Genomic DNA, 12,553 nt, shown 5'->3' on the forward strand with positions numbered 1-12,553 from the left:
ATTTGGCGTGCCATAGACCGCACGCCAACACACAGACACGCACACACTGTGTCGTCCGTCCGTCCAGAAATAACAAGAACCGACACACACACACACACACACACACACACACACACACACACACACACACACTAACCCGCCAAAGATTCTAAATAGAACAGGTAGCGGTGTTTACGGTGTTCCTCTGGAAAAGTCCATCAGAGAATCATTTGTATACCTGATTAGGAAAATCTTAAATACTGGATGAATTCGAAGAGTAGATTATTCGCCATAACATATTCTGTGCCATTTGTTCAACCTTCATGACCACGTAGATTTCATAGTGAAAGCAACTTTTTTTTCAAAACTTTTTTTATTCGCACGCGCGCATCAGTTTTGGGGTTCCCAGAGGATGTCATCCATATAATCAAATCAACATGGCCTTATTCCAAATAGGCATCTGGAGTAAGTAACTGTGAACATGGCTTCCCGCTATAAACCTTATCGGGATATTTCAGACGGGTTGTTTTGTCTGTGACATGTTAAGGATATCTCAGGTTGGACTAGGAGCCAATTTGTAATAACGACACGTTTATTGGTGTGGCCCCGGCATTATTGGGGAATCTTACTGTGTTTACTGCGATGTTGTCGTGAACTGTTCCGTATAGAAGAATTTAATTTTCTATTATATAGTACATGTATGTATATCAAAATCTGTACATAGTATATGTATGTATATCAAAATCTTCTTTTCTACAAAACGTCCTCACTTTTTTATGCAGATGTCCGCGGCCTGGCGTTGGACCACGCTGGAGGGGATATCTACTGGACTGATTTTAACGGACAGACCATCTCTGTAGCAAAGATGGATGGATCGTCAACTGGAACACTTCTGACGTCATCAGCCGTCAGCCATCCTTGGGGACTGGTCCTGGATCCCAGGAATGGGTGAGTAAAATACATTCAAAATCAGGCATTTTACATAAATGGGGACAGGGCTGTGTACGTTAACGTTTGTAAATTCGATGCATTTCAACCAGTCACCGTTTTAAATACGTCATAGTGCAAACTTTTATTAACATCCTACTGGTAACTAGACTTCTACGATCTCATGCATTCGCCAAATGAGGTTAATTTTTATGACTGATAAAGATTATTCCTCCTGATTATGCAAATAGGCTCCTCATTTGCATGAATTATATCAGTTGATCATATTCTCCACCAAAAGACAGCCTTAACAAAGAAATCCATTCTATTATTTCGTCAAAAATTATGCAAATGAGGTCCTTATCTGAATCTGTTAATGATGTTCACCTTCACTTAACTATCAAATACCCAAAGTATGAAATTCCAGGCAGTTACCATTATGTAATTCTAACATTTTCTTATTAATTATGCAAAATACGTGTTTATTTCCATAATAAATATATCTGCCTGTGTTTCACTCATTCTCAATTACATATGTCACAAGCTTGAATTAATGTAATACAGCTGATTTATAGAATTTCCTCATACATTATGCAAATAATATCCAGATTTGCATAATTGTCGCATACCTATGTCAAGCATTACTTAAGCTACCTACATACCAAAAATCACGACGATCCGTTAACCAGTTCTTGAGTTATCCTACTTCGTAGATTTTTCAACAAATGCTCCGGAAGTTCTGCTGCAGTACCAACAAAAGCCGCCAAGGGGCCCAAAATCTAAACATGTTTAGATCTCATCAAGACATACCAACCTACTAAGTTACATGACAATGCATATAAAGCTTTTTGAGTAATGCTGTTCACAAACAGACAGACGAAGAATCCCTCCTGAAAACATAACCTTCTTGGCGAAGGTAATAAAGTATTTATAAAGAACCAATCTTGCAGTTCCTGAGCAAGCCGCTAGGTGGCCCAAACCTACGTCACTTCTTCCCCAGCACAATTCCTACCTACCATTAAAATTTCGTGACCCTATAGCTATCACCTCCAGATAATGAGATATCACAACCGGAAGTTCCGCTGCAGTACCACAACAAGCCGCTAGGGGCCCAAAAACTAATCATTCCGAGGTCTCATCAAGACCTACCTGCCTACCAAATATGAAGACAATACATTTAAGCCTTCTTGAGTTATTGTTTACAGACACACACACACATACGAACGCCTGAAAACATAACCTTCTTGGCGAGGGTAATAAAACTTGATCTGGTGTTCCGGACTCCTGGAATATCATGTTACTGTTTTGTTGTGACCTCTTATTTTGCCATATGTGTGCTTTAGGCAGAGACCATCGATGTGTAGGGATTATGTGGATTATATTATCATTAATCTATATCATTTATGGTAATAATAACAATCTAATAACGCAGTACAAGGAAACACCATTTCATAATATGTATGGAAATTTGGCGGAGATAAGACGTTTTGTTTGCTTGGCTCCTTTCACAGACTCATGTACTGGGCGGACCGGGTTAATACCAGAATTGACCGTGCTGCGATGGACGGCAGTAACCCAACCACCATCATCACGGGCGTGTCTGATCCCATAGCCGTTACAATAGACTATAGAGGTGAGAAACAACACAGCAAGAAACAATTTACTAAATATATTTATTTATACACAAAAGAATTATTAATCAAGAAGGAACATTTTCAAATGCGTTCTTTAGGAGGTCGGTGTTACCTGACTTATTGTATTGTATGAGGGCAGGAGTGGTTTAAATAAATATGTACTACGTGTAAGCAAGGACGTTCAATCATGATTGGACGTCCTTGGTGTAAGATATTATCTATGTGCACGCCTAACATCTCTGTAGTGTTAATCAGCAGTTGCAGTATTCACATTGATGGGTGCATAAATCCTTTGTTCCTCTCATTTAGAGGACCGACTGTACTACTCTGATGGGTCCCGCGTGTACAGCTCAGACCTGCTGGGTAACGATATCCAACAACTGCTGTATGAAGACGGGAAGACTGTGTATGGGATTGCTGTTGACGAGAACTACGTCTACTGGTCGTCTACTTGGTCTGGGCAAGGGAAAGTCGGAATGTAAGAAAATCCGATTTATCTAGTAAACATTAATGTACGCCTTTCCCTGCTGATGTCATTTTCTTCTGCAAGATGTTGTATTAAGTGTTAAGTGTATTTAATTTGTAAACATGGCTTATGTTTGTTTAGTAGGAGGTGGATTATATCTAGGTTACCTTCAAGTTGGTGGTTTTGGATTGACTTAGGATAACTATTAACCACGGATTTAGTCCCCGGCTCCATTGGTCAATAACAGCGATCGTTTCGCGGCGGTGTTCTGCAATAGCGCCCCAGGGCTTCCACGCCTGACCTCAGTATGCACAAATAATCCCGTCGTCCTTTGTTTGATAGTTATTCCGGTAAACTATAACTTGAAAATAACACTGAGTACGGAGTCTTAATACCCTGATGTGCATTACCATTTGGGGTACATTATATCGTCCGGAAGCTATTGAGAACGGACCTTTTGCTTCATATTTTGATCACAGTTTAGTAACATGAACGGATGCTCACAAAAGATGTTTTTTACTGCATGTACGTTTAAGAGGTTTTCTACTTTTATTGTTTGTTTTTGGCGACGCCTCAGGGACGGAGGCATGTGTGTACTAAGATCGCTTTAAAAGGATGTCAAAATTGCACGAATGTATTCCCAAGTGTAGCCTTCGGTCATGTGGTCTTTGTACCGAGAAGTAAACGCCTTTGTTTCTTTGCATATAAAAGGCCCCATTTGGGTCTAACTACTCGTTTTACATTGTACATAAACAATAGCTGTCTTATGTAACTGTTCATGATGTTTAAAAACACGTTGTTTTTTTATCAACAGAAAAAAGTACATTCTTTTTGTTCCGGCATAAGAAAAGAAAACTAGTAGCAATATAGCAAAGCTATTTCCTGTTTCCTTAGGTGGTATGGATCAGACGTAAAAGTGAGCACACGTCATACGAAGTGATGGTTTCATCATCTTCTATTTAAATTTTGATTTTGTTGACAAAATCAGGACTATTCTGAACATGATGCTGAGATTTCCCCACTAGTGGTCCCAAAATCTTGGCTAGAAAGCTCATACGTGACTATAACTTGATTGGTGGCCAAATCTTCGAGAGCGGTTAGTTCCTCCCGTGTGATGTTACTAGCAGGGGGTTTGGAGACTTTCGCGAGGTAGCTACTTTGGTGCGCAAGGCTTAAGCTTGTCTCTGTGGTAAACGTGTCCGATGAATTGCTGTTTATCCATGTGACCCTTCCCTCCTGGCCCAATACTGTACTACAGTAGTGTATGTGGGGAAAGAATAAGCTAGTGTACCAAGCTTATTCCAAGCCAATACCAAGCTTAATGTTATATTAGACGGGGCTAAACTCGAACAGGTGACTAGTTTTAGATATCTTGGGGTCACTATTGATTGCCTTCTCAAATGGAACGAACATTTCAAACATATGTACAAGAAACTTGCTCAGACCATTGGCATATTTAAGCACTTGAAACCCTACCTAAACAGACAAGCCCTAGATGTAATGTACACAACGCTATTCATTCCGCACATACAGTACTGTAGCACTGTCTGGGACACGGCAGGGAAGGGATACATTGAAAATATGCAAAAGCTACAAAACAGGGTGGGTCGGGTGATTCTGGGCTGTGACAGGCGAACTTCTACCCCAACCCTTCTAAACACACTAAAATGGGTCCCAGTGGTTGAAATAAATAAGAAAAGCAAAGCTACTCTCGTCTATAAAGCTATTAACGGTTTGACTCCTTCCTACATCACTGCAATGTTCACTCAATTATCACACGTGCATACTCACAACACTCGCCTCAGGGCGCAAGGAGGTCTTCAGTTGCCAATGACTAAGTTAGAATACAGAAGACGTGCCTTTTCTTCGTCTGGGGCGGTATTGTGGAACACACTACCACATCACCTAAAAGCAGCCAGGACCCTAGGAGCCTTCAAGCAATCTTATGTACTGGGTAATCATTGATACGCAAATTCCAAGCCTGATTTTAATCTTGATTTCTTTTTGTCCTACCTTGGTTCTATGTTATATGATGGTCAGGCTTCACTTTTGTTTCACTTATTTTGGTATTATGGTTTCATGCGCAATGTATGCTACTTAAGTTACCTTGCTTTTGTATTATTTAGTAACTTATGTAACTTTATAAGTTACTTTTGTTGATTATTTGTATTAGTTTGAGTTTGATGTTTTTGTTTGGGGTCTTCCCCAGGCCCAGGGCTCATTGAAAAGCGCCCCACGGGCGATATGTATCCCCCTGGTTAAATAAATAAAAACAAACAAACAACAAACAAGTGTATATAGCTTGCAATGCTTGTCTATTTAGGAACGGCTTCCGGGAAAGTGTGCGACAATTTCTCAGACGGAAACGAGGGATTTCATGCGGTGACACACACACACAAACAAACACAGACACACACACACACACACACACACACAGAGAGAGAGAGAGAGAGAGAGAAACACACAGACACACACGCGCACACACACACAAACAAACACACACACAAACAAACACAGACACACACACACACACACACACACAGAGAGAGAGAGAGAGAAACACACAGACACACACGCGCACACACACACAAACAAACACACACACACACTCACACAAACATACATACATACATACATACATACATACATACATATGGATGTAATTTAGGCATATGCATAAATACATATATCCATACTTGAACAGACACAATAAGTTGCTCTGTTTTAATCCCCCAGGTTATCCAAGTCAGACTTGACCAAGACTGTCCTGGTAGAGGGTCTGGCATGGCCATGGGGCATCTGCTTCTCCACGGCAGCGCCTCCTGGCGTCACTACTGGTAAGTACATGTCGAGACAGGTTTTGTACCTCTATTCTGCATGTAGGCAACAGGGTCTGGCCAATAATATATAATATATAATAACGTATCATTGTGTCCGAATGAAGAAGTGTAAGATGTGCATTCTAAGATTAGCAATTGTCGTCTTTGGTACATATTGTACATATCGTATATTCTACATATCGTGGTGTCCACATCATTTTAAAAAAGTCTGCTTGCACTTAGCTATCAATTTGTTCCGTGCAGACGTAAGCACAGGGACTGGGACTCTAGTTGTGCATTTGGTAAATAGGATGCACAGTTGAACTGCTCGGCTTTCTTTTCAAACATTTCAGTGATCCCTACATCACCAGCAACAACAACTATGAAGACAAACACAGCTCCAGTCACTACACCTTCGACTGCCGAGGGAATCACGACTCCGGTCATCACACCTACCACTGCCGAGGGAATCACGACTCCGGTCATCACACCTACCACTGCCGAGGGAATCACGACTCCGGTCATCACATTTACCATTGCCGAGGGAATCACGACTCCGGTCACCACACCTACCACTGCCGAGGGAATCACGACTCCGATCACCACACCTACCACTGCCGAGGGAATCACGACTCCGGTCACCACGCCTACCACTGCCGAGGGAATCACGACTCCGGTCACCACACCTACCACTGATGAGGGAATCACGACTCCGGTCACTACGCTATTGCAAGGCGGTAAGTAGTTAATAAAGACTCGGGAAAGTGTTTTTTGTTGTTGTTGTTAAAATACCTAATACTGTGCCGATTTCTGTTTCTGTCAGTCAATGGGAACCGATTTAAAATCACATTGTCTTCCCAGTCGAGTCTGAGTGGGAGAGTTTAACAGTGACTGGTTTGTCGAGAAGAGGAAGTCGAGTCTGAGAGTTATCGTATAGAGAAAAACAGTTCTCTATGCAGTTATGAACTAGTTTCCTAAAATAGTATGAATTTGATTTTTAAAAAGCTTAAAGGATTAAATATTTCTGTAGGTTGTCCAATGGGTTACACCGCACACGGGGATTCGTGCTTCAAGGCGTACAACCAAGTCAAAACCTACAGTCAGGCCAGACAGGTGTGTGCAGCGGACGGGGGGCTCCTCGCCATGCCGAAGGACAGAGAAGTGGACGACTTCTTGATGGACCTCAAGAACGCCGTGGATCCCAACTCTCCTTTCTGGTTGGGCCTGAACAATCAGAACGGAGAAGGAGGGTGGGAGTGGGAAGACGGGACTCCATACAGCCCAGCCGCAGACTGGACTGGGTGGCAGCCGGGGGAACCCAACAGTAACGGAGAAGGCTGTGTCAACCACCTCGGGGCCGGATGGAACGACGCGCCGTGCTCGTCCGCATCCAATTTCATCTGTCAGCTGAAGGAAGGTATGTCAAAATTATGTCAACTTTACCTCCGCAAATTAGTAACATTATTTTATTCCGTTTCCTCTCCTTCAACTCCAAATTAATATCAATGACCCGGACCACACGGTTGCCCCTCCTGTCTCACAGTGATCCTTGTTGTTTGGTTATATTGATGAAGCAATGTGGCAGGGCCGACCTCCAGGGACGGCTGGTCACCATATATGGTGTTGGAATAAATTATGTAACAGTATGGCGGAACAAACTGGAGGGGCTGGTCACTATCAACCTGAACCTCGTTGTTATAAGTCAAAATAACCAGATCAGTAGTTGGGCTGGACCATGTTACGGTGACATTGCAAATGTTACAGTTCTACCTAACAGGCTGTTTCCTTACACAGCGATCCGCTGCCCCCTCGGGTACTTCCGGTGCGGACACGGACATGCCTGCACCCTGACCTGGAGGCGGTGTGACGGGAGGACGGACTGTTCGGACGGGAGTGACGAGGACGGTTGTGGTAAGCTACTCTCACAAAGTCCTTTTAGTTTTCACATGCAAACAGTTGCTCGTACAATAACCTTACTTGTAAATTCAATTTTCTTTCCAAGGGAACAAGGTCTTGATATTAAGCATTATCTACTCCTGTTACCGTAATGCTTTTCTCACAATATTAACTCCCATTATCGAAAGTCTGTTGACTATACTATTTGTTTTGTCGTGGCCCTTAATGCTGAAAAAATTGAAAGTAACAGGAAAATAAATAGAAATAAAAGGATAGAATCATTATTATGGTAAAAGTCCTATGATTTCATGATGCTGCCAAAAAAAGTTTCAACTTGCATTTCGGGCAGAATTCTTGATGGATCATTTTTACATCTTTGTCAGTGCCTCCTGTCGATGTTTAAAGAATGTGAATGGTACAATGGCTATTTTGTAATATGCAGAGTGCCTGCCGATTCCTGTGGATTTCAACCTCGGCGGTAGACTTACAATGTTACCCAATCAGCTGGGTCAGACGACGTTTGAAGAGATACAGGATTCCTCTGCCGTGGACCTGCTCATCAGTTCGCCCACAGACGGACAGAACCGACACCCCGAGTTCCGGGAATTCGCATCTACAGTGATTTTCCCGCAATGTGCTGTACCCAAAGAGAACGACACTATCTGCTCATTGTCTCGCCATGCAGACAACCCGACCCCTTGCATGTGAGTAAACATGCTTTGTTACGTTGATCATGATTTTTGACGACGCCTCAGGGGCGGAGCCGTTGGAATAGTACTGCGATTGAGTAGAAAATATTCTAAGAATTCCACGTAAAGCATTCAATAGGGACTTAAATTTTGTCAACAAGATAACTCAAGAACGACAGGAGGATTGGTTTCATACTTGTTCGTAGGGTGTGACGAAATCCAGAAATGATAGGATTTTGGGTCCCTCGTGGCTTCCCTTGGTACTGCAGCGGAATTTCTGGTCTTGATATTTCGCGATCGGGACATGCTAGGGTCATGAATTTTAAATGGAAGGTAGCTCTTGTGCTTAGCAAGAAGTCACGCGAGTAAAGGCCCCCTATCAGCTTATTATGGAACGGCAGGACGATTTCTTTTATCTAAAAGAGCGGTTGACGGATCATGTTTTTTTGTATTTTTGTAAGTAGGTACCTTAAGTGATGCTTGATATAATTGAATTACAATTATGAAAATCATCATCTAATTTGCTTAATTAATGAAGAAATTCTATAAATCTGCTGTGTTCGATGTTAGCGCTATAAAACACTTGTGACATTTGTAATTGAGAAAGACAAGATCTTAAGCAGATATCCATTATGTAAATAAATACCTAATTTGCATAATTAATATGAACTATACAATGTTATAGTGGTAATTGCTGGGAATTTATTACTTGCCATACTGGAAATTCAGTGAAGGTGAACATTACTAAACATAATTTATTCAAATTGGGTCCTAATTTGCATAATTTATGACTATATGCTAGAATACCCTTACTTCCCAAGTGTATTTTTCTGTATCTGTATCTGTATAGCCGGTATAACCGCCTTTCGGCGTAACACACCAGCTTCGCAGGCACGCGGCGCGGCGGCAGCTGGCTATATTACACCGATCGACTTGTTACACCTAACCCTTGAACTTCTAGCTCTAGACATTGTTTAAAGCTATCTATTGACAATGCCCCTACTGTACTTGGTGACAGTGAGTTCCACTCCGCGATAGTTCTAGGAAAGAATGAATTCTTGAACACCTCAATCCTTGGTTGATAACTCTGGTACTTGAATGCGTGGCTATTTCTTGTTCTCTTCTGGGCTGGTATTAGGTACTTAGTAGTTGGGACATCCACCAGTTTATTAGTCATTTTGTACATCATGCATAGTCTAGACATCTTTCTTCTGTCTTCCAATGAGGTGCACTGTAGGTTTCTTTTAATTTCCGTGACACTAGTACCCTTTCCAATTTGTCTTTGTCTTTCTTTGTATATGGATCCCATACTGTCGCAGCGTATTCTAGGTTCGGTCTTACAAGTGACGTGTATGCAAGTGATTTTACTCTAGTTGGACATGCCCACAGATTACGTTTAATCACTCCCAATGTCTGTTTCGCCTTAGCTGTGATATTATTAACATGTGCACCCCACTTCAGTCCGCTTGTCAGCGTGACGCCCAGATACGGATGGATTTTTGTGGTTGCTAAAGCCTGACCACAAAACTGGTAGCTAGTTGCATGTGGTGTTCGTTTGTTTGTTTGTTATGTGCATAATGTAGCATTTTTCGGGATTAAACTGCATGAGCCATTTGCTTTGCCATTCTTCCAGTGTGTTCAGGTCTTTTTGGAGAAGTTGTGAGTCGGTCTGTGTAGAAAGCTCTACATACAATAGACAGTCATCGGCAAATAACCTCACATTTGAGTCAAGCTGATCTGGTAGGTCATTTATATACAAGAGAAAGAGCAATGGCCCCAGGACGGTTCCTTGAGGGACCCCAGACGCTACTTTAACTGGAGCCGACGCCTTCCCTTCAACCACTACTGTTTGCTCCCTGTTGGTCAGGAAAGCCTTTAACCAATTCAGCGTAGGGCCTTGGATTCCATAATACTCCAGTTTTGAGATGAGCCTGCCATGGGGGACTTTATCAAAGGCTTTAGTGAAATCAAGTATTGCTAAATCTACCTGCCGTTTACTGTTTAGTGCGCCAGCTATGTCATGGACTGTTAGTATAAGCTGTGTTTCTGTGGATCGTTTGGCTCTGAATCCATGCTGGTAATCCTTTAATATACTGTAACTTTTTAGGTGCTTCATGATTTGGCTATGGATAATATGTTCAAGTAGTTTGCAGGATATGCAGGTCAGTGAAACAGGTCTGTAGTTGCTGGGGACCGCTCTATCTCCTTTTCGGCGCATATATTTGCATCCCTCCAATCTTTAGGGATTTCTGCAGTGTTTAGCGAGTGTTGGAAAATTTTTATTATTAAATCCTCGTGAGAAACTTATGACTGGCCTACATCCTTAAACAAGCACATAATAACCAAAACAGACGTCATGATCATCACTTACATCAAAAGAGAATCACGTCGCCGAGGCATGTTTTAAACGCTACTTTATTAGTATTGGTAATTTTTATGATTCCACAGTTATAGTTAGGAATAAGTTCGTTCATATTCAAATGAAACGTCAACGTTCGAGCTTTAATTGCATTTTCTTTTTTGTGTGTCTTAAAAGTAAGAAAACCTCATGTCAATATTCCTAAACATGTCTGTGTATTTAGGTAACAAACCACTGCTACCGTGCCGTTCGTGGTGTGAGGAGTCCTCAACATGGCTGATCCCCGGATGAAGAAGCGGTTCCCTACCTGTGACTTGTTTCCACCACCACAGCACGGCTGTTGGAAACCCTGAACCAGCGACTAGGAACGGCGAAGGTAAAGAGAGAAATAGACTCATGACTTTCCGCAGGCAGTGGCATTTGTAATTGGCATGTTCCCATTCCCTGGTATTTAAGTACAAACATGCATTTAGAGGTGCATTTATTTGTTTACCTGTAGGATAAATTGCTGATTTGTGGTCGTTTTTTTCCTCCTCAGTTTGCTACCACGGTGGCGGCATGAACTACCGCGGCACACGGAGTACAGCCAAGTCCGGGGCAGAGTGTGTGAAGTGGTCCGCTGCGCAGGAAGGGTTCTACCCAGCCGCGTACCCCTGGGCTAACATGGATAACAACTACTGCCGTAACCCTACCGGTCTGGGGCGGCCATTTTGTCTGGTGGAAGATGGCAGCCAGCAGGAATGCGACGTCGTTTCCTGCAGTAAGAACCATACCTTGTTCCCGAGACCACACCCGAGATTTATGTCCGTGCTTCTCAGATATTTTAAATACTAGACAACTCTAATCTGACGATATTCACTCATTAGTAATATAGAGCTAACATAGTCACAGGCATTCCTCTCAGTCTCTCACATGTGTCTGTGCTTTACACTATTTTTATGCAAGAACAAAATACGTAGGAGTGATCTAGAGATCTTGTGAAGCTGGTTACTCTGTGTTGTTCTGCTCCAGGCCAAATCTTTGGTCTCTTTTTTATACGGAGTTCAAGTCTGGTCCTTTTCTCCATAATAATTATTGCTTTACCTTACCATTGCCTATGCCAACTCAGAAACTAGAGGCTGCTGGGACATCGGTCCTCCTGACTACGGCAATAGAAGCCCTATGAAGAGGTTCTACTACGTGGGAGAAAGGATCGCCTTCACCTGCAACGAGGGGTACTACATAAAGCCCGGGTATCCTACCGAACTGAGATGCGTCGAAGGAGGATTCTGGCAGGATAACAAGCCCAGTTGTTCAGGTGATTGACTATTAGGTCTGAGTTATCGTGAATTTTCTACACTTGCTTATTGCCAAACCTACTTATTTTCTTTTAAATATTTTTACCTTCATGAAAAATGGAGGTATTGTTTTTGACGCGTCTGTCTGTGTGTGTGTGTGTCTGTGTGTGTGTTTGTGTTTCCGCACATTTGTAGTCAGCATAACTTGATAACGACTTTATAATTGTGATGATTTTTGGTATGTTGGTAAGTCTTAGAAAGACGAAGGTCAAGGTCAAAATATGGGCCTCCTGGAGGATGACCTTGGTACTGCAGCAGGACTTCCGGTTTTTGTATCTTTTGTCCTGAACATGCTATGGTCTTGAATTTTTGGTGACAGATAGATTTTCCTGTCAGGAATAAGACCTTTGGGCGAAATCTTTGAAAGGCAATAAGTCCAGATAGGAACAACTTATTTTCATCATTTTTGGTAGGTAGGTAGCTGAGAGAGAGAGAGAGATGTACATG

At 42.2% G+C, this 12,553-nt stretch overlaps 1 pseudogene; it reads left to right on the forward strand.

The window, feature by feature from the left end:
* The window catches only part of LOC109468068, a 30,854-nt pseudogene that overhangs the window by 10,872 nt on the left and 7,429 nt on the right, over window positions 1–12,553 (forward strand).

The sequence above is a fragment of the Branchiostoma belcheri genome, unplaced genomic scaffold, assembly GCF_001625305.1.
Source record: "Branchiostoma belcheri isolate BF01 breed outbred unplaced genomic scaffold, Haploidv18h27 scaffold190, whole genome shotgun sequence".
NCBI lineage: Eukaryota > Metazoa > Chordata > Leptocardii > Amphioxiformes > Branchiostomatidae > Branchiostoma > Branchiostoma belcheri.